Raw genomic sequence first — 18,441 nt, 5'->3', positions numbered from 1 at the left:
ATGCAGCATAAAGAAACTGACTACAGAATTCTCTATTTACGCTCTTACAGGCAAATCCTACTTGCCTCTCCAGCAAACAGGCAATTAAAGGATTTCTTAGTGGTATTTATCAGTACAACAAAACACTACTCATTTGTTGCTATTAGTACACATAGAAAACACTTTCTACCTGAATTGTTTATTTAAACTGCTTTTCACACTAGTTTTAAAATTGCTATTTGATGCATTTTAGATATTCTAATTGCCTACATAAGTTGCCTTGTGAAGGAGACAACCTAAATGACAAACTAAAAATACTTCTATAAAAACTTAAGAGACCAGACACTTTGGAGATTATTTCCACCCCATCGCTCACCTACAGTGATTCACTCAGCTTCTCTTTACCCTCCTCCCACCCTTCTGCTCTCCTTTTTTTTAAAAAAAAATCAGGCAGTTGTTTGTCATTTGCATCATCAGCACTTAACATGTTCACAGCCCAGATCACTGTAGGTACTAATAAGCATGTTTTCATTTGGAATGTATGCCCCCAAAAAGGACCATGTGCAGCTTGAAATTACTCTACAATTCAATGAAAGCGCACTTCAAGTATTTTACCTTTTACAATCAGAAAGAGATACTCCTGCAATACAAGAACCAATCTGCCTGACTCAGCAATAAGCTTGTCTGGAGAAACAGACTTTTGCATAAAGTAGCAATCTAGAGGGAAATACTAACAGTCCCACAACATTCCGGCCCTAAAAGCCTTCAACAACAGTCCAAGTAATCAATGGACAACTAGTCACTATTTTGTACATGTTTAAATGACAGGTCTTGTATCAGCAATTAAAAGAGTATTGTCTGCTTTTAAATCCCATCAACCAGACAGTATCAGCATCCCTCTTGCCAAATTCCAATCAATGTAAATCATTTGTCTTCAAGTGCTAAATGGCTATGTATTTTAGAAGATGCCAACATTTACTTTTTTATACAATGGACACTACCTCGCAACAGAACAGTTCTTTATCAGACACAGACAGCCCTCGAAGAGTTGGAATGTCATCTTCTAAGAAAAGCTTGTATGAAAACTAGATTCCAGGAAGGTTAACATGAACAGAAAAGGATCAAAAGTTCTGGAAAGGAAGGCAAAATCATTTCTTTGACACATTAGTTGCATACACAAAGAAACAAGTTACAGAACATTCCACTCCGTAGAAATGAGGACTATATCTATAATTTCCAGAGCAGGAGCAAGAGAAAAATAAATGACTGATAATGTCCTTTGTCCTAAACGTAATATTGGTATATTCACAAAACTAGATTCTTTTGTTTTGTTTTTTGGTCATTTAGGAGCACTAGACTGAAATACATAATCTTATTATTGGTTTACTATATTGGTGGGAAAGAAAAAAGGAAAATGTGCTGGGGGGGGGGGGGGGGAAGCTGCCCATTTTTGTTTAGGCACCCCACTTCCTCATTTTTCAGCTTTTTTCAGTACAACATTTTGAAAAGCTGAAGAAGTTCGTTATTAAGGGTTGGAAGAAAAATGTTTATTTTTTCCCTTTCCACTATTATGGAGATGGTGGACTGCAGCTCAATTTCCTCCTATATTTTGAAGAGAGAATGAGAACAATGTGATGCTTGAACTGCTTCTTGGCAGGGGGTTGGACTGGATGGCCCATGATTCTATGATTCTATGATTCAGTCTGCACAACACACACATCCCAGATTGAATGGCAAACACACCACAACTCAAAGCATGGTTAGTGTGAAGCAAGACCTCTTTGTATAGAAAATCAACTGAAGAATGCAAGCAAAAACATGCACGTAACTACTCATAGGAAGGAGAGGAAAAGGAGAGAAAGGGAAAAACCCAATGAAGTGTTCTGAAGATTTGCATGACTCGCCTTGTAAAGACAAAGACCAACCAGAAATATTACTTAGATCTGCTCCACAAGCCAATCGTAAACTAGCGGTGCTTACTCCTCAACACTATTTCAAGCATTCACAATGTTATGCAGGAGTGCCTTCAGTAGAGACAAACATCAATACGCTTAATAAATGTGCCTTTGGATGGAGTTTGCATAATGCTTGATCTCTAGGCATATTTGCCTCTCCGGGACAGAGGATTACTGAGGCTTGGAGGGCAGGATATCTGTTCCTTACGCTAAAGTGGGACCTCTGAATTATCATTCAAGCCAACCTCTGACCATTCCTGGCAGAAATTGAGGTCCCACATAGAGATCCCCAGCTGAAGCAGGATTATACCCAACTACAGGCTGCAATCCTACACATCTTTTACACCCACTGAATTAGAAGGATGGGATGAAACAGAAAAGGAAGAGCAACTGAAAGGGGGGAAGACATGGGGGAAATTGCAAAATTGCAAAAAGGTGGAAGCGACTTGCCTCCCACTCAAATAAAAAAGGCACAGGTTCCAAGCCTAAGAAAATGATAGGGATGTGGAAGGACTGTTAACAAACATGCACGCACACACACTTTGGATGCAAATTTCCTTCTCTTACCCTTTAAAAGTCCCGCTGAATCATGTCCCTCCAAAATGTATACAAATCAAAATGTATACAAACCAAAATGTATACAAACTATTTATAATGGGGGGACACGGTGGATTCAGCACCTCATTAGGGGTAAAAGTGTTGTGACATTACAAGAAAAACTTGGAAATGGGGGTGCCAACAACTCTATGCAACAATGCAAGTACACTGCTCTGATGGGCTGACATTTTGAACACCTGACCAAAAAAAAAAAGTAATTTAAGATACAATCCATAACTCTGATTAAATCATGATTAGAATATTTATCTTTTAATATAAATTCAATCAGCCTTCAAATAATCACTGTTAAATAATTAGCTGTTAAACCATCTATACAATTTGGGGTGGGGAGGTTTCATTTAAGGTGAAATTTGTAACTTTAATTGAATCATGATTATAAAAATTGTCATAAATTGAATCATGATTATAAAAACCGCCCTACACCACTGGAGAAATTACACTGTTTAGCCTGTATTGCACCACCTGACATCCGCCAGGAAGCAGCAGCCAATGGTGAAAGGACCAAGGCAGTGACATCGCCAGTTCATCCCTTGTTTGGGTATCAGCCAGCACGTCAATGACTTAAATCAAGAAATAATTTTCTAAGATCTACAGAGACACTCGCTGGAACACCTCAGCAAGCAAGAGTTCAAAAGTGGCAGGCAAAAACCTAGAACCTCAATCAATGGCTCATACCAAATGAAAGACTCCCCCCTGGGCACACAGAAGACTGGGCGACTTGGAAGGCGCTGAACAGACTGCGCTCTGGCACCACGAGATGCAGAGCCAACCTTAAGAAATGGGGCTTCAAAGTGGAATCCACGACATGTGAGTGTGGAGAAGAGCAAACCACAGACCACTTGCTGCAATGTAACCTGAGCCCTGCTACATGCACAATGGAGGACCTCCTTGCAGCAACACCAGAGCCACTCCAAGTGGCCAGCTACTCAAAGGACATTTAATCAACTACCAAGCTTGCAAACTTTGTGTTTTGTCTGTTTGTTTGTTTGTTTGTTTGTTTTGTTCTGTTTGAAATGTAATACAATTGTCTGGTTGCCCCTGACACGATAAATAAAAATGATTATAAAAGGTATCCTTCAATCTAAGTATATTCATTTAGCCTTCAAATAATCACCACAGCTACGTTTAGCTGTTAAACCATCTATAAATTTATATTTTTGGGAGAGGAATTATAACTTAAGATGGAATCCATATGTTTGACTAAATCATAACATTTATTTTATTATTTATTTACTATATTTGTATACCACCCTTCTCAGCCCTTAGGCGACTCTGGGCGGTTTACAATGGCAACAATTTGATGCCCAAAAACACCATAAAATATTTAAAAACATTAACACATAATATAAAACCATAACAAGAATACTGAAAGCATACATCATTTGCATCTCCTAATAAAAACATTGTCCCATCTTGTCGTCCAGTCATTCCACTTCCTATGACTTTTACCTTGCATTTTCAAATGCTTGCTCAAACAACTAAGTCTTGACTCTCTTCTGAAATGTTAAGAGGGAGGGGGCTGATCTAATGTCTCCACGAAGGGTGTTCCATAGCCGAGGGACCACCTCTAAGAAGGTCCTGTCTCTCGTCCCCACCAAACGTGTTTGTAATGCAGGTGGGATCCAGAGCAGGGCCTCCCCAGAGGATCTTAAAGTCTTAGCAGATTCATAAGATGCGTTCAGACAAGTAAGTTGGGTCAGAAACAATTAAATATAAATGCCGTCGTTTCGCTTTCAAATAGTCACACCTGCTGTTAGCTGTTGAAGAGTACTGTCATTTAAGATGCAGCTCATAAATATTATAATCATGATTTTATCAAAACTGTCTACATATTTCAGGGAGGGGGTTAGGCTATGTGGATACTAGGCCTGTTTGATCAAGAAAAAATTTGTTTCTAAAATCGATTTGTAATTGGGGTGTTTTTTTGTTTCGATATTTAAAATATTTACAAAACTTTCCAAAAAAATGTTTTGTTATTTACGAAATTTCGTAAATATTTACAAAACATTTTGTAAGTGTGAATGTTGCCGTAATGGTCACCTTGATTAGCATTGAATGGCTTTCATTTCTCCCACCCTGGACATTCCATAGATAAACTCCATTTGCCTAGTAGTTTCCAACAGACCTCTGAGGATGCCTGCCATAGATGTGGGCAAAATGTCAGGAGAGAATGCTTCTGGAACATGGTCATCCAATCGGCTCCGGCTCCTGCGCCCTCCTCCTCCTCCTCCTGGCACTTCCTGCAACACAGCTGGGAGGAGGAGGAGGAGGAGGAGGGCGCAGGAGCCGGAGCCGATTGGATGGCGCGCGCGGCTCCGGCTCCTGCGCCCTCCTCCTCCTCCTCCTCCTCCCAGCTGTGTTGCAGGAAGTGCCAGGAGGAGGAGGAGGAGAGCGCAGGAGCCGGAGCCGCGCGCGCCATCCAATCGGCTCCGGCTCCTGCGCCCTCCTCCTCCTCCTCCTGGCACTTCCTGCAACACAGCTGGGAGGAGGAGGAGGAGGGCGCAGGAGCCGGAGCCGATTGGATGGCGCGCGGAGGCCGGTTGTAAGGGTGAGCGCGCGCGGGCCGGGTGCCCAACAGGCAGGGGCGGTGCTTGGCTCACTGGGTGTGCGCTCGCGCCGCCCCTTCGCCCCGCCGGATTGGCTCCCAGGCACCAGCAGCACAGCAGCCTCCATCCCATTAACGACACGAGCTGAAGCTCGTAAAATATATGGGGCTGCTGTTTCGATATTTTTAAACCCTTCCGGGTTTAAAAATGTGTTTTGAAATCGCGTCGGAAGTGGTAAAAATAACGAATTAATAACGAAATAACGAATTAACGAACGAAACCGCACAGGCCTAGTGGATACATATAAATGTATCTGCATAGCCTTCAAATAACCAATAGAGCAACTATTAGTTGTTAATTTGTCTACATATTGGGAAGAGTTGAGGATATTATCATTTTAAATGAAATCTGATTAAATCATAATTTTATTATTTACTCTTCAAGCGAGACTGTTTTATTATTTATTGTTTTAATGATTGCTTATGTACTGTCTAATTATGATTTATGCTTAATTGTCGTTTTATTATTGTGGTTGTTATGGATTGGCATTGCGTTAGTGTCCAATGTATGGAATTGAAGTTTTGTCAGTTATGTATAAACCGCTTTGAGTCCCCCTAGGGGTGAGAAAAGCGGTATAGAAATACTGTAAATAAAATAAATAATAATAATAAATCCATTCAGTGAGCCTTCAAATAAAGTGTATTAACTGTTAAAGCATCTCTATATATGGGAGGGATTGTCATTTCAGATGGAAACTCGTGATTAAATCATGATTATAACATTTATCCTTCAATTTAAATGCATTCCCTTAGCTTCCAATGACTCACAACAGTTATTATTAACTGTTAAAATGTCACTATATTGGGAGGAGGTAGGATTATTATGATCTAAGATGGAATCTCTGAAGAAATCATGACTTTATGTGTTTTAATTGTTCTGTAACCCGCCTCAAGCCATGAAGAGAGGCATGTAAGAAATAAAGTTGTTGTTGTTGTTATTTTGCATTTACTCTTCAATATAAATGCACTCCCTTCATGCTATTATCTGTTAAACCATCTTTCCATTTAGGGAGGGGGGGGGGGTTCCATTCAAATTTGAGTCTATAACTTTGATAAAATCATAATTATAACATCTACTCTGAGTCATCTTTTAAGACAAGAAAGCAGGCTAAAAATAAATATAATGATAATAATATAAATGCAATCATGTTGCCTTCAAAAATTACCACTGCTATTTGCTGTTAAAGTTGGCATGGGACAAACTTCAGTCCTCCAGGTGTTTTGGACTTCAACTCCCACAATTATGAATTGTGGGAGCTGAAGTCCAAAACACCTACAGGGCCAAAGTTTGCCCATGCTAAACCATTCTCTCTCTCTCTCTCTCTCTCTCTCTCACACACACACAGGGGTTTCATTTAAGATGGAATTTATAATGAAATCATTATAACATTTATCCTTCAAAATAAATGTACTCACTCAATCGTCAAAAAACTACCACAACTATTATTAGATGTTTAGCCATCTATCTAGATCAGTGGTTAACCTGTGGACCACAGACCACCAGTGGGTCATGAGGACGAAAATCTGGTCTGCAAGCCTCCTTCCTCTTTATTTATTTTATTTATTTAATTTCCGCTCCTTTTGTGCAGCCTGATACTCCTTCCCTGTCGTTGACCACGGCATATGCTCTGTATCAGAAACTAGAGCTGATGTGGTTTATCCAGTGCAAATTTTTGAATCGGTACCACAACCTGAATCTAAAGTTGACCAAAAACTTTTGGTACTAATGTTGGGAGTGTGGTCACTGGTCAAGTGGCCCATGGTCAAAGTGGTCCCTGGTTAAAAAAATGTTGGGACCACTGATCTAGATATCTGTCTATCTCAGGCATGGGCTAACTTCTGCCCTCCCTCCAGGTATTTTGGACTTCAATTCCAATAATTCCTAACAGCCAAAGTTGGCCCATGCTTGGTGCAGCTAGCTTGCTATCTTTCTAGCAAGCTACCTTTCTACCTATCTAAATCAGGCATGGACAAACTTTGACCCTCCAGATGTTTTGGACTTCTCCTTCCACAATTCTTAACAGCGTACTCGCCTTTAGGAATGGTGGGAGTTGAAATAAAACACCTAGAGGGAGGAACAACTTATCTACCTTTCTATCTATCTATTTCTTTCTTATGTAGCAAACTTACTTACTGTCTAGATACATTTCTACCTAGCCACCTTTCTATCTATCCGGGTACCTTTCGTTCTATCTAGCTACTTTTCTGTCTATCTATCTACCTTTCTGTCTTGCTATCCTTCTATCTGTCTGACTACTTATCTATCTATCTACCTACGTTTTTCTCTGTCTTAATACCTATATTTCTATCTACTTAGCTACCTCTTTCCATCTACCTAGCTACCTTTCAATCTATCTAGCTAGCTTTATATCTATCTAGCTACCTTTCTTTCTGTCCAGCTACTTTTCTTTTGAGCTATCTATCTAGCTATCTTTTTTCTAACTAATTTTTTTATGTGCCTAACTACCTTTTTAGCTGTCTACCTACCTATCTACGTATCTATCTATCTACCTTTCTTTCCATTTATCTAGCTAGCTAGCTACCTTTCTGTCTAGCTTTCTATTTACCTAGCTACGTTTCAATCTAGGTAGATGGAAAGGAAGCTAGACAGACAACTAGATAAATAGATAGAAAGATAGATAACTACCTAACTACCTTCCTATCTATCTATCTATCTATCTATCTATCTATCTAGCGACCTCTCCATTTATCTATCTACCTAGCTAGCTTCCTTTCTATCTAGCTCACCTTTCTATCTAACTATCCTTTCTGTCTATCTATCTGGCTCACCTTTCAATCTAGCTATCCTTCTATCTAGATCAGGCATGGGCAACTTCAACCCTCCCTACAGTGTTTTGGATTTCAACTCTGACCATTCCGAGAGCCAATGGATCTATCTTTTGTCTACCTTTTATCTATTTATCTAGCTACATTTCTATCTATCTATCTACCTGCCTACCTTTCTATCTACCTAGCTACCTTTCTATCTATCTACCTGCCTTTTTATCTAGCTAACTTTTCATCTAACTACCTTTCTTTCTATGTAGCTATATTTCTTTCTATCTAGCTACCTTTATAGATAGAAAATTCTTTTGAGGGAGGGATTATCACTTAAAACAGAATCCACAATTTTGATTAAATCATGACTATAATATTTATCCTTCAATAGAAATGCACCCCATTTGCTTTCAAATACTCACCACAGTTATAATCGTTAAACCAGCTGTCTATGGGGGAGGAATTGTCATTTAAGGTGAAAACTGTAACTTTGAATAAATCATGGTTAGAATACTGACTGCACAATAATAAATGTGTGCCTTTAGCCTTCAACTAAGCACTGCAACTATGATTACATGTTCATATGTACATATGGGGGGGTGCACATATAGAACACATTTTTATTTCGTCCAGTTCTTGTGGGTTTTTTCGGGCTATATGGCCATGTTCTAGAGGCATTTCTCCTGACGTTTCACCTGCATCTATGGCAAGCATTCTCAGAGGTGATAGACCTCACCTCTGAGGATGCTTGCCATAGATGCAGGCAAAACGTCAGGAGAAATGCCTCTAGAACATGGCCATATAGCCCGAAAAAACCCACAAGAACTGAGTGATTCCAGCCATGAAAGCCTTCGACAATACACATTTTTATTTCTTTCATGGAATGCATCTCAAGCCTCTAAATCTGGCATGGGCCAACTTCAGCCGTCCAGCCTACTGGAGATTAAGAATGGTGAGAATTGAAGTCTAAAACATCTGAAGGAAGGGGCAAAATATCTATCTTTCTATATAGCTACCTTTCTTTCTATGTAGCTACCTTTCTTTCTATGTAAATACTTTTTTCTCTCTAGCTACCATTCTTTCTCTCTAGCTACCTTTCTAGCTAGCTACCTTTTTAATCCATCTACCTATCTTTCTTTCTGTATTGCTACTTTTCTTTCTATTTATCTATCTAGCTATCTTTCTTTCTAGCTAGCTACATTTCTATCTATCTAGATATCTGTTTTTGTTACTCTATGTTTCTTTGTTCATTTATATTTGCAATGTGGCCATATCTGTATGATGCTGAGTCCCCTTTGGGGTGAGAAGAATGCAGTTGAAATATAGTAAATAAGTAAAAATAAATAAATATCTTTCTATCTATCTAGCCACATTTCTATTTTTCTAGCTAGCCACCTTTCTTTCTGTCTAGCTGCCTACCTTTCTATTGAGCTAGCTACCTGTCTATCAAACTACCTTTCTATCTAGCAAACTTTCTATCTAGCTATCTACCTTTGTGACCGCATCTCTCTCCACGAACCAGCTCGAACCCTCCAATCTTCGGGCGAGGCCATCCTTTCACCCTTACCAGTCTCTCAGACATGCCTTGTGGGTACAAGGGAGATAGCCTTCTCCTCTGTGGCCCCCTGACTCTGGAATTCATTGCCTGGAGAGATCAGGAAATCCCCTACCTTGGAAACTGTAAAAAAGAGTCTCAAGACCTGGCTCTGCGCTTTCAGAGAGTAGCCACATAATTTTATGCTAGTGCTCCCCCAACATTCTTGTCCCAGGAGTCTCTCCCCTCCCCCCCCCCCCCCCCCCCCCCCATGTACGAAGGTTTGCTTATTTTCCTATCACTCTATGAGTTCTCCCTTACAATTCGTTCTGCCCCCTTATCTCACCCGGAGTTTTTAAAATCATTTTATGTACATGCGGCCCGCCCTCTGTCATTTTGTTATTATGTTTAGTTCCTATGTTCTGTGTATATTGTTTCATATGCTTTGATGATTTATTTTAATGTTATGTTGTTTATTTTATTGCAATTTGTATTGTTATATTGTAATTCTTGTTCGGGCTCGGCCCCATGTAAGCCGCTCCGAGTCCCCATCGGGAAGATGGTGGCGGGGTATAAATAAAGTTTATTATTATTATTTTATTATTTCGGTTACTTCTATGCCGCCCTTCTCACCCCAGAGGGGACTCAGGGTGGCTTACAAAGGCACAATTTGATGCTGGCATCACATAACAGTAGTATAAAACAATATAGCAGCTTTCTGAACTCCACCAACAATGGAATTGAATCAAACCTGGCTACACAGAAATCCCATGACCAACAGAAAATGCTAGAATGGCTTGATGGGCACTGACCTTGAGTTTGGGAGTTGTAGTTCACCTAATTCCAGAGAGCACTGTGGATTCAAACAATGATCAATCTGGACCAAACTTGGCATGAACACTCAATATGTCCAAATGTGGACTCTGGTGGAGTTTGGGGGAAATAGACCTTGACATTTGGGATTTGTAGTTGCTGGGATTTATAGTTCACCTACAATCAAAGAGCATTCTGAACCCCACCAATGATAGAATTAGGCCAAACTTCCCACACAGAACCTCCATGACCAACAGAAAATATTGTATATTCTGATGGTCTTCGGGGACCCCTCTGACACGCCCTCCCGACCCCCAGGTTGAGAAACACTGATCTATCCTATATAGATCAGGCATGGGCCAACTTTGGCCCTCCCTCCAGTTAGAATAATAGAATTAAAGAGTTGGAAGAGACCTCATGGGCCATCCAGTCCAACCCCATTCTGCCAAGAAGCAGGAATATTGCATTCAAATCACCCGACAGATGGCCATCCAGCCTCTGTTTAAAAGCTTCCAAAAAAGGAGCCTCCACCACACTCCGGGGCAGAGAGTTCCACTGCTGAACGGCTCTCACAGTCAGGAAGTTCTTCCTCGTGTTCAGATGGAATCTCCTCTCTTGTAGTTTGAAGCCGTTGTTCCGCGTCCTAGTCTCCAAGGAAGCAGAAAACAAGCTTGCTCCCTCCTCCCTGTGGCTTCCTCTCACATATTTATACATGGCTATCATATCTCCTCTCAGCCTTCTCTTCTTCAGGCTAAACATGCCCAACTCCTTAAGCCGCTCCTCATAGGGCTTGTTCTCCAGACCATTGATCATTTTAGTCACCCTCCTCTGGACACATTCCAGCTTGTCAATATCTTGTTTTTGTGGGGGGTTTTTCAGTGATGGTCACTCCTAGGATTGTGAGGAGTTTTGTTGCCAAATTTGGGGTCATTTGGCCCCTCAGGTTTTTTTTGTTTTTAAGCCACTCATTATGCACAGAGCATTTATATATATAGATTAGTTACCTACCTACCTATCTATATCTTTCTATCTATCCAGTTACCTATCTATCTATCTATATCTTTCTATCTATCCAGCTACCTTTCTATCTAGCTAGCCACTTTTCTACCTAGCTAGCTAGCTACCATTTTATCTAGCCACCTATCTTTCTATCTATCCAGTTATGTTTTATTTTAATGTTATGTTGTTTATTTTATTGCAATTTGTATTGTTATATTGTGATTCTTGTTCAGGCTCGGCCCCATGTAAGCCGCTCTGAGTCCCCATCGGGGAGATGGTGGCGGGGTATAAAGTTTATTATTATTTTTAGTTTCCCATCTATCTATATCTTTCTATCTATCCAGCTACTTTTCTATCTAGCTAGCTAGCTAACTTTCTATCTAGCCACCTATCTTTCTGTCTATCCAGTTATGTTTTATTTAATGTTATGTTGTTTATTTTATTGCAATTTGTATTGTTATATTGTGATTCTTGTTCAGGCTCGGCCCCATGTAAGCCGCTCTGAGTCCCCATCGGATAGATGGTGGCGGGGTATAAAGTTTATTATTATTATTAGTTTCCCATCTATCTATATCTTTCTATCTATCCAGCTACTTTTCTATCTAGCTAGCTAGCTAACTTTCTATCTAGCCACCTATCTTTCTGTCTATCCTGTTATGTTTTATTTTAATGTTATGTTGTTTATTTTATTGCAATTTGTATTGTTATATTGTGATTCTTGTTCAGGCTCGGCCCCATGTAAGCCGCTCTGAGTCCCCATCGGGGAGATGGTGGCGGGGTATAAAGTTTATTATTATTTTTAGTTTCCCATCTATCTATATCTTTCTATCTATCCAGCTACTTTTCTATCTAGCTAGCTAGCTAACTTTCTATCTAGCCACCTATCTTTCTGTCTATCCAGTTATGTTTTATTTTAATGTTATGTTGTTTATTTTATTGCAATTTGTATTGTTATATTGTGATTCTTGTTCAGGCTCGGCCCCATGTAAGCCGCTCTGAGTCCCCATCGGATAGATGGTGGCGGGGTATAAAGTTTATTATTATTATTAGTTTCCCATCTATCTATATCTTTCTATCTATCCAGCTACTTTTCTATCTAGCTAGCTAGCTAACTTTCTATCTAGCCACCTATCTTTCTGTCTATCCTGTTATGTTTTATTTTAATGTTATGTTGTTTATTTTATTGCAATTTGTATTGTTATATTGTGATTCTTGTTCAGGCTCGGCCCCATGTAAGCCGCTCCGAGTCCCCATCGGGGAGATGGTGGCGGGGTATAAAGTTTATTATTATTATTAGTTTCCCATCTATCTATATCTTTCTATCTATCCAGCTACTTTTCTATCTAGCTAGCTAGCTACCTTTCTATCTAGCCACCTATCTTTCTATCTATCCAGTTATGTTTTATTTTAATGTTATGTTGTTTATTTTATTGCAATTTGTATTGTTATATTGTAATTCTTGTTCGGGCTCAGTCCCATGTAAGCCGCTCCGAGTCCCCATCGGGGAGATGGTGGTGGGGTATAAAGTTTATTATTATTATTATTATTATTATTACTAGTTTTCCATCTATCTATCTATTTCTTTCTATCTATCCAGCTACCTTTCTATCTAGCTAGCCAGCTACTGTTCTATCTATCTAGCTAGCTACCTTTCTATCTAGCCACCGATCTATCTATCCAGTTATGTTTTATTTTAATGTTATGTTGTTTATTTTATTGCAATTTGTATTGTTATATTGTAATTCTTGTTCGGGCTCGGTCCCATGTAAGCCGCTCCGAGTCCGCATCGTGGAGATGGTGGCGGGGTAGAAATAAAGTTTATTATTATAAGTTACCTCTCTATCTATCTATATCTTTCTATCTATCCAGCTACCTTTCTATCTATCTAGCCAGCTACTTTATTTTAATCTTATGTTGTTTATTTTATTGCAATTTGTATTGTTATATTGTAATTCTTGTTCGGGCTCGGCCCCATGTAAGCCGCTCCGAGTCCCCGTCAGGGAGATGGTGGCGGGGTATAAATAAAGTTTATTATTATTATTTATTTATTTCGGTTACTTCTATCCCGCCCTTCTCACTACGGAGGGGACTCAGGGTGGCTTACAAAGACACAATTCGATGCCGGCATCACATAACAGTAGTATAAAACAATATGGCAGCAATTAACAGTTAACCAACAGTTCCTGCATTATAACAATAAAACCAATAAAACCAATACAAACCAATTACTCCTCATTAACGGTCAGCGTTTGCCATCTCATAGTCCAATTTCCAATTTCATTTTGTCAGTCCTGTCAGTCCTAGTCATCTGATTGTCCTTATCTAGTTGTCAGATTGCCCAAAGGCCTGGTCCCACAACCATGTCCTTAATTTCCTCCTGAAGGAGAGGAGGGATGTTGATGCCCTAATTTCCCCTGGGAGTGAGTTCCACAGATGAGGGGCCACCACAGAGAAGGCCCTGTTCCTCGTCCCCACCAACCTCACTTGTGATAGTGGTCCAACTTTGGCCCTTCCTCCAGTTAGACGGCGTGGAGACAGACAGAAAGGTAGCTAAAGGGCCTGGAGGGAGGGCCCAAGTAGGCCCATGCCTGATCTCGACAGATATTCTTTTGGGAGGGGTTCTCACTTAAATCAGAATCCATAACTTTGATTGAATCATGCCTATAACTGGCTGTGCAATAACAAAGGCATGCCTTTAGCCTTCAGGTAAGCACTGAGGCTACGGTTGCATGTAAATATGTACCTATTTTGGGGTGTATATGAGGCTGAAGCGCGTTCGGGCCAAGAGAGGCCCTTGGCGGCTCCCCTCCCCCTCTCGCACCACAACAAAGCCCAGGGAGCCTCCCCCTCGCTCGCTCCAGGCCTGAGGCCTACCCCACCCCCGCCAGGCCTCCCAGATGAAGCCCCCTCCCCGCCACCCGCTTCCCCTCGACGCCGCGGCCTCCCTTCTCACCCTCAGCCGCCTCAGAGCCCTCTCTCCTCGCCCCGAGCTGCGCCTCTGCCGCCCTCGCTCTCTTTCTCGCCGTCTTCGCCCCTCACAGCTCCTCCGCCGCCGCCATTGGCCGACCGAAAATATGCCCCGCCCCCTGCTTCTCTTTCGAAGCCCGTGATTGGTCGACGCTTTCGCCCGTCACGATGGAAGCTGCCGCCAGGGGTGGAGTCAACGGCATTCCGTGTCCCCGCCCTCGTCTCGAGCTTCTCCATCGAAGGAGGTGATTGGTCCCTGCGTCCGTCCGTCACGCGGATTGGGTCGGAAGAAGATAAAAGGGGCGGGGCCGGATTATCCCCGCCCTTCCCTCCCCTCCGTCCCCTCTTTCATCTTTTTCTTCGCTGCCATTGGTTGGAAGCCACCAATGAGCGGACGCGTCACGAAGAAGAGCAAAATGTGTTCAGCCCTCGGATTGGTTAACCAGAGAAGCGTCGGATTGGACGCGGCGTGTTTTAGGCCCGCCTCCTTAACCTAGTCTCTCCTTTTTGAGGGAGGAGCAGGGAAGAAGCAAAAATCTTGTTAACTGTGTCCCTCCGCCACTCGGAGTGTATCCTTCCGCCCAGCAATTGTCTCTCGCAAGTGAGAAGAAATAGTCCCAAAGAGAGGGAGGAAGGAAGGAAAGAAAAGAAGGGAAAGGAAGGAAAAAGGGGGGAACGGATGGAGAGAAAGAAGAACGGAAAGGAGGGAAGGGAAAAGGAAGAAAAAGGATGGAAATAAAGATGAAGGGAAAGGAAGAAAGGAAGAAAAAGGATGGAAAGAAAGAAGGGCAAGGAAGGGTGGGAAAAGGAAGAAAAAGGAGGGAAGGATGGAAAGAAAGGAAGAAAGGGGATGGAAAGACAGGGAAAGACAGAAAGGAAAGGAAGGAAAAGGAGGGAAGAAGGGAAAGGAAGATTGGGAAAAGGAGGGAAGGATGGAAAGAAAGGAAGAAAGGGGATAGAAAGTCAGAAGGGAAAGGAAGGAAAAGGAGGAAAGAAGGGAAAGGAAGGATGGGAAAAGGAAGAAAAAGGGGGGAAAGATGGAAAGAAAGGAGAAAGGAAGAAAGGGGATGGAAAGAAAGAAGAAGGGAAAGGAAGGAAAAGGAGGGAAGGGTGGAAAGAAAGAAGAAGGGAAAGGAGAAAGGAAGAAAAAGGATGGAAAGAAAGAAGAAGGGCAAGGAGGGAAGGGAAAAGGAAGAAAAAGGAGGGAAGGATGGAAAGAAAGGGGAGGGAAAGTCAGAAGGGAAAGGAGGAAAGAAGGGAAAGGAAGGATGGGAAAAGAAAAAAACGGGGAAGGGTGGAAAGAAAGGAAGAAGGGATGGAAAGAAAGAAGGAGGGAAAAGGGGGGAAAGAAAGAAGAATGGAAAGGAGGGAAGGGAAAAGGAAGCAAAGGATGGAAAGAAAGAAGAAGGGAAAGGAGAAAGGAAGAAAAAGGAGGGAAGGAGGGAAAGAAAGGAAGAAAGGGGATGGAAAGAAAGAAGAAGGGAAAGGAGGGAAGGATATAAAGAAAGAAAAAGGGAAAGGAAGGATGGGAAAAGGAAGAAAAAGGAGGGAAGGATAGAAAGAAAGAAGATGGGAATGGAAGGAATGGAAAGAAAGAAAAGTAAGGGAAGAATGGAAAGAAAGAAGAAGGGAAAGGAAGGATGGAAAAGGAAGTAAAAGGAGGGAAGGATGGAAAGAAAGAAGAAGGGAAAGGAAGAAAAGAGATGAATGGAAAGAAAGAGGAAGGGAAAAGGAAGAAAAAGGGAAGGAGAGTAATGAGAGTAACGAAATTTCATTACTTTTTACTATATTAATTGTGTAAGTGGGGAAACTTCAAGGGCTACTTTCTCCCTCATTTTTACAGCTATTGGGGTGAAACTTGCTACAGTGGTAGAATACATTTACCACTGTTAGCCCATCAAGCTTCAGAATGTTTCACTTATTCATAGATTTTGCTATCTCCTTGAATTTTCTGTGCAATGACACAAGACTGACCCCCCCCCCCCCCCAAGTTAAAAAATATTCATACATCTACTGATTTGGGGGATTTAAAAAAAAACTTTTGACAAAAACATTTTTTTTAAAAAGTCACAACAGCTATGTTATTGAATGTCTCTCATATTAACCAATAATACTTCCATTTAAGGATTTCTTCCCAGCCCACCACAGAGGTTTACTTACTAGAAGTATCAATAAGTCCTCCTCTTTGAAGATTCAACAATTTATTGGAACTCTGGCTGGCTGCTGCTACGGGGGGGGGGGGGGGGGGGGGGGGCATGTGTTCTATCATCGTAGCAAGTTTTATGCACATAGCCCTAACAATGAGGGAGAAAGGAGCCCCTGAAGTTTCCCCATTAGCACAATTACTTAACGAAAAGTAGTTAACTCGTTATAGTTAAGATGCAGACTCCGTCAAATTTCAGAAACACTTTAGAAACAATTTCCCCCACCCTCTAATTTTTGTAGTGAATACTGAAACTTTTTTCATTGATTGCACAGGCCTAATAAACACTCATAGGTTCCTTCATAGCTTAGTCGCCCTCCTCTGGAATGTGTCCAGAAGACGGCGACTAAAATGATCAAGGGTCTGGAGAACAAGTCCTATGAGGAGCGGCTTAAGGAGCTGGGCATGTTTAGCCTGAAGAAGAGAAGGCTGAGAGGAGATATGATAGCCATGTATAAATATGTGAGAAGAAGCCACAGAGAGGAGGGAGCAAGCTTGTTTTCTGCTGCCCTGGAGACTAGGACGCAATGGAACAATGGCTTCAGACTACAAGAGAGGAGATTCCATCTGAACATGAAGAACTTCCTGACTGTGAGAGCTGTTCAACGGTGGAACTCTCTGCCCCGGAGTGTGGTGGAGGCTCCTTCTTTGGAAGCTTTTAAACAGAGGCTGGATGGCCATCTGTCAGGGGTAATTTGAATGCAATATTCCTGCTTCTTGGCAGGGGGTTGGACTGGATGGCCCATGAGCTCTCTTCCAACTCTTTGATTCTATGATTCAGTGTGACTGGGGAGCTATGGAAATCTTCCATTTAAATCAGCCAGGCAAAGGTTGCATCTACACTGCCATATACTGCAGTATACATAAAGGTAAAGGTATCACCTGACATTTGGTCTAGTCGTGTCAGACACTGGGGGGTGGTGCTCATCTCCATTTCTAAGTCGAAAAGCCAGCGTTGTCCGTAGATGCCTCCAAGGCCATCTGGCCAGCATGACTACATGGAGTGCCGTTACCTTCCTGCAGAAGGTGTCCCTATTGATCTACTCACATTTACATGTTTTTGAATGTATAGGTTGGCAAAACTGGACCTAACAGTGGAGCTCACTTCACTCCCCGGATTCGAACTGCCAACCTTTCAGTCAGCAAGTTCAGCAGCTCAATGATTTAACCTGCTGCACCACCATTATATGTAGACTCATGTAGTTCAATCCAGTGAGGTTAAACTGCATCATATCAGTCTACATACAGTTGGAAACTGCATTGTATGGCAGTGTAGATGGAGCCTCGAAGTGGCAAAGTCATGTTGGATTGTGCTGTTTTATAGGATGATGAGTGAAGGATGATCCACATTAAATTCCACTTCCCACTGACAGTCCTACCCATGCAGAGCTGCCAACGGCCTTGGATATATCACTCCTCGGCCAAGGCTATGCAAGAACGCATGTGCTCATCTGGCAACCTATCTGCCAAATGACAATTTGGCATCACATGCAATCATTAGCAAAATTGTCGAAGCCAAACACTAATCACCGACACAGAAATCTGACCATCTTTTATTAAAAGTGCTACCAATCAGTGTGCCCTTTGTGTGAGTTTGTGTTTGGCTTTGTTCTTATTATCTCTCTGATTTTTATATGAAACTAGCTTAGGTACCCAGCAATGCTCTGGTTAGAGATTTTGTAAGGAGAAACATTAGAAGTAGTAATTGTTTAGTTCTGAATTTTGCGAATGATCCCATTGGAAGATGCATAAGAATGTGGATAAATTACAACTGCCATCATCCTTTGCCATTGCCCCCAAACCTCATCAGTATTTAAAGTTGGTCATGATGGGTACCTGTGTTGTCGAACACAGCACCACAACCCCAGTGATTTATAGCTCTCCAAGGGCACCAGAATGAATAATAATAATTCAACTTTATTTATAGACCACCCTCTCTCCCCAAAATAATAGCGTTAAACTTATAACAAAAGAGGCTAATTGGCATTTA

General features: G+C 41.5%; 1 protein-coding gene across 2 annotated transcripts in view; it reads right to left on the bottom strand.

The window, feature by feature from the left end:
- Nucleotides 1-14,358, bottom strand: part of SMAD2 (SMAD family member 2) — a 73,100-nt gene extending 58,742 nt beyond the window's left edge. For both annotated transcript variants that reach the window (XM_060761228.2, XM_060761229.2), the window contains exon 1: nt 14,235-14,358. The gene's annotated coding sequence lies outside the window, so the exon portion shown is untranslated. The remainder of the gene's footprint in view (nt 1-14,234) is intronic.
- Nucleotides 14,359-18,441: the final 4,083 nt, after the last annotated feature.

The sequence above is a fragment of the Anolis sagrei genome, chromosome 2 (assembly GCF_037176765.1).
Source record: "Anolis sagrei isolate rAnoSag1 chromosome 2, rAnoSag1.mat, whole genome shotgun sequence".
Lineage (NCBI taxonomy): Eukaryota > Metazoa > Chordata > Lepidosauria > Squamata > Dactyloidae > Anolis > Anolis sagrei.
This window is presented reverse-complemented; position numbering and strand designations above follow the sequence as displayed.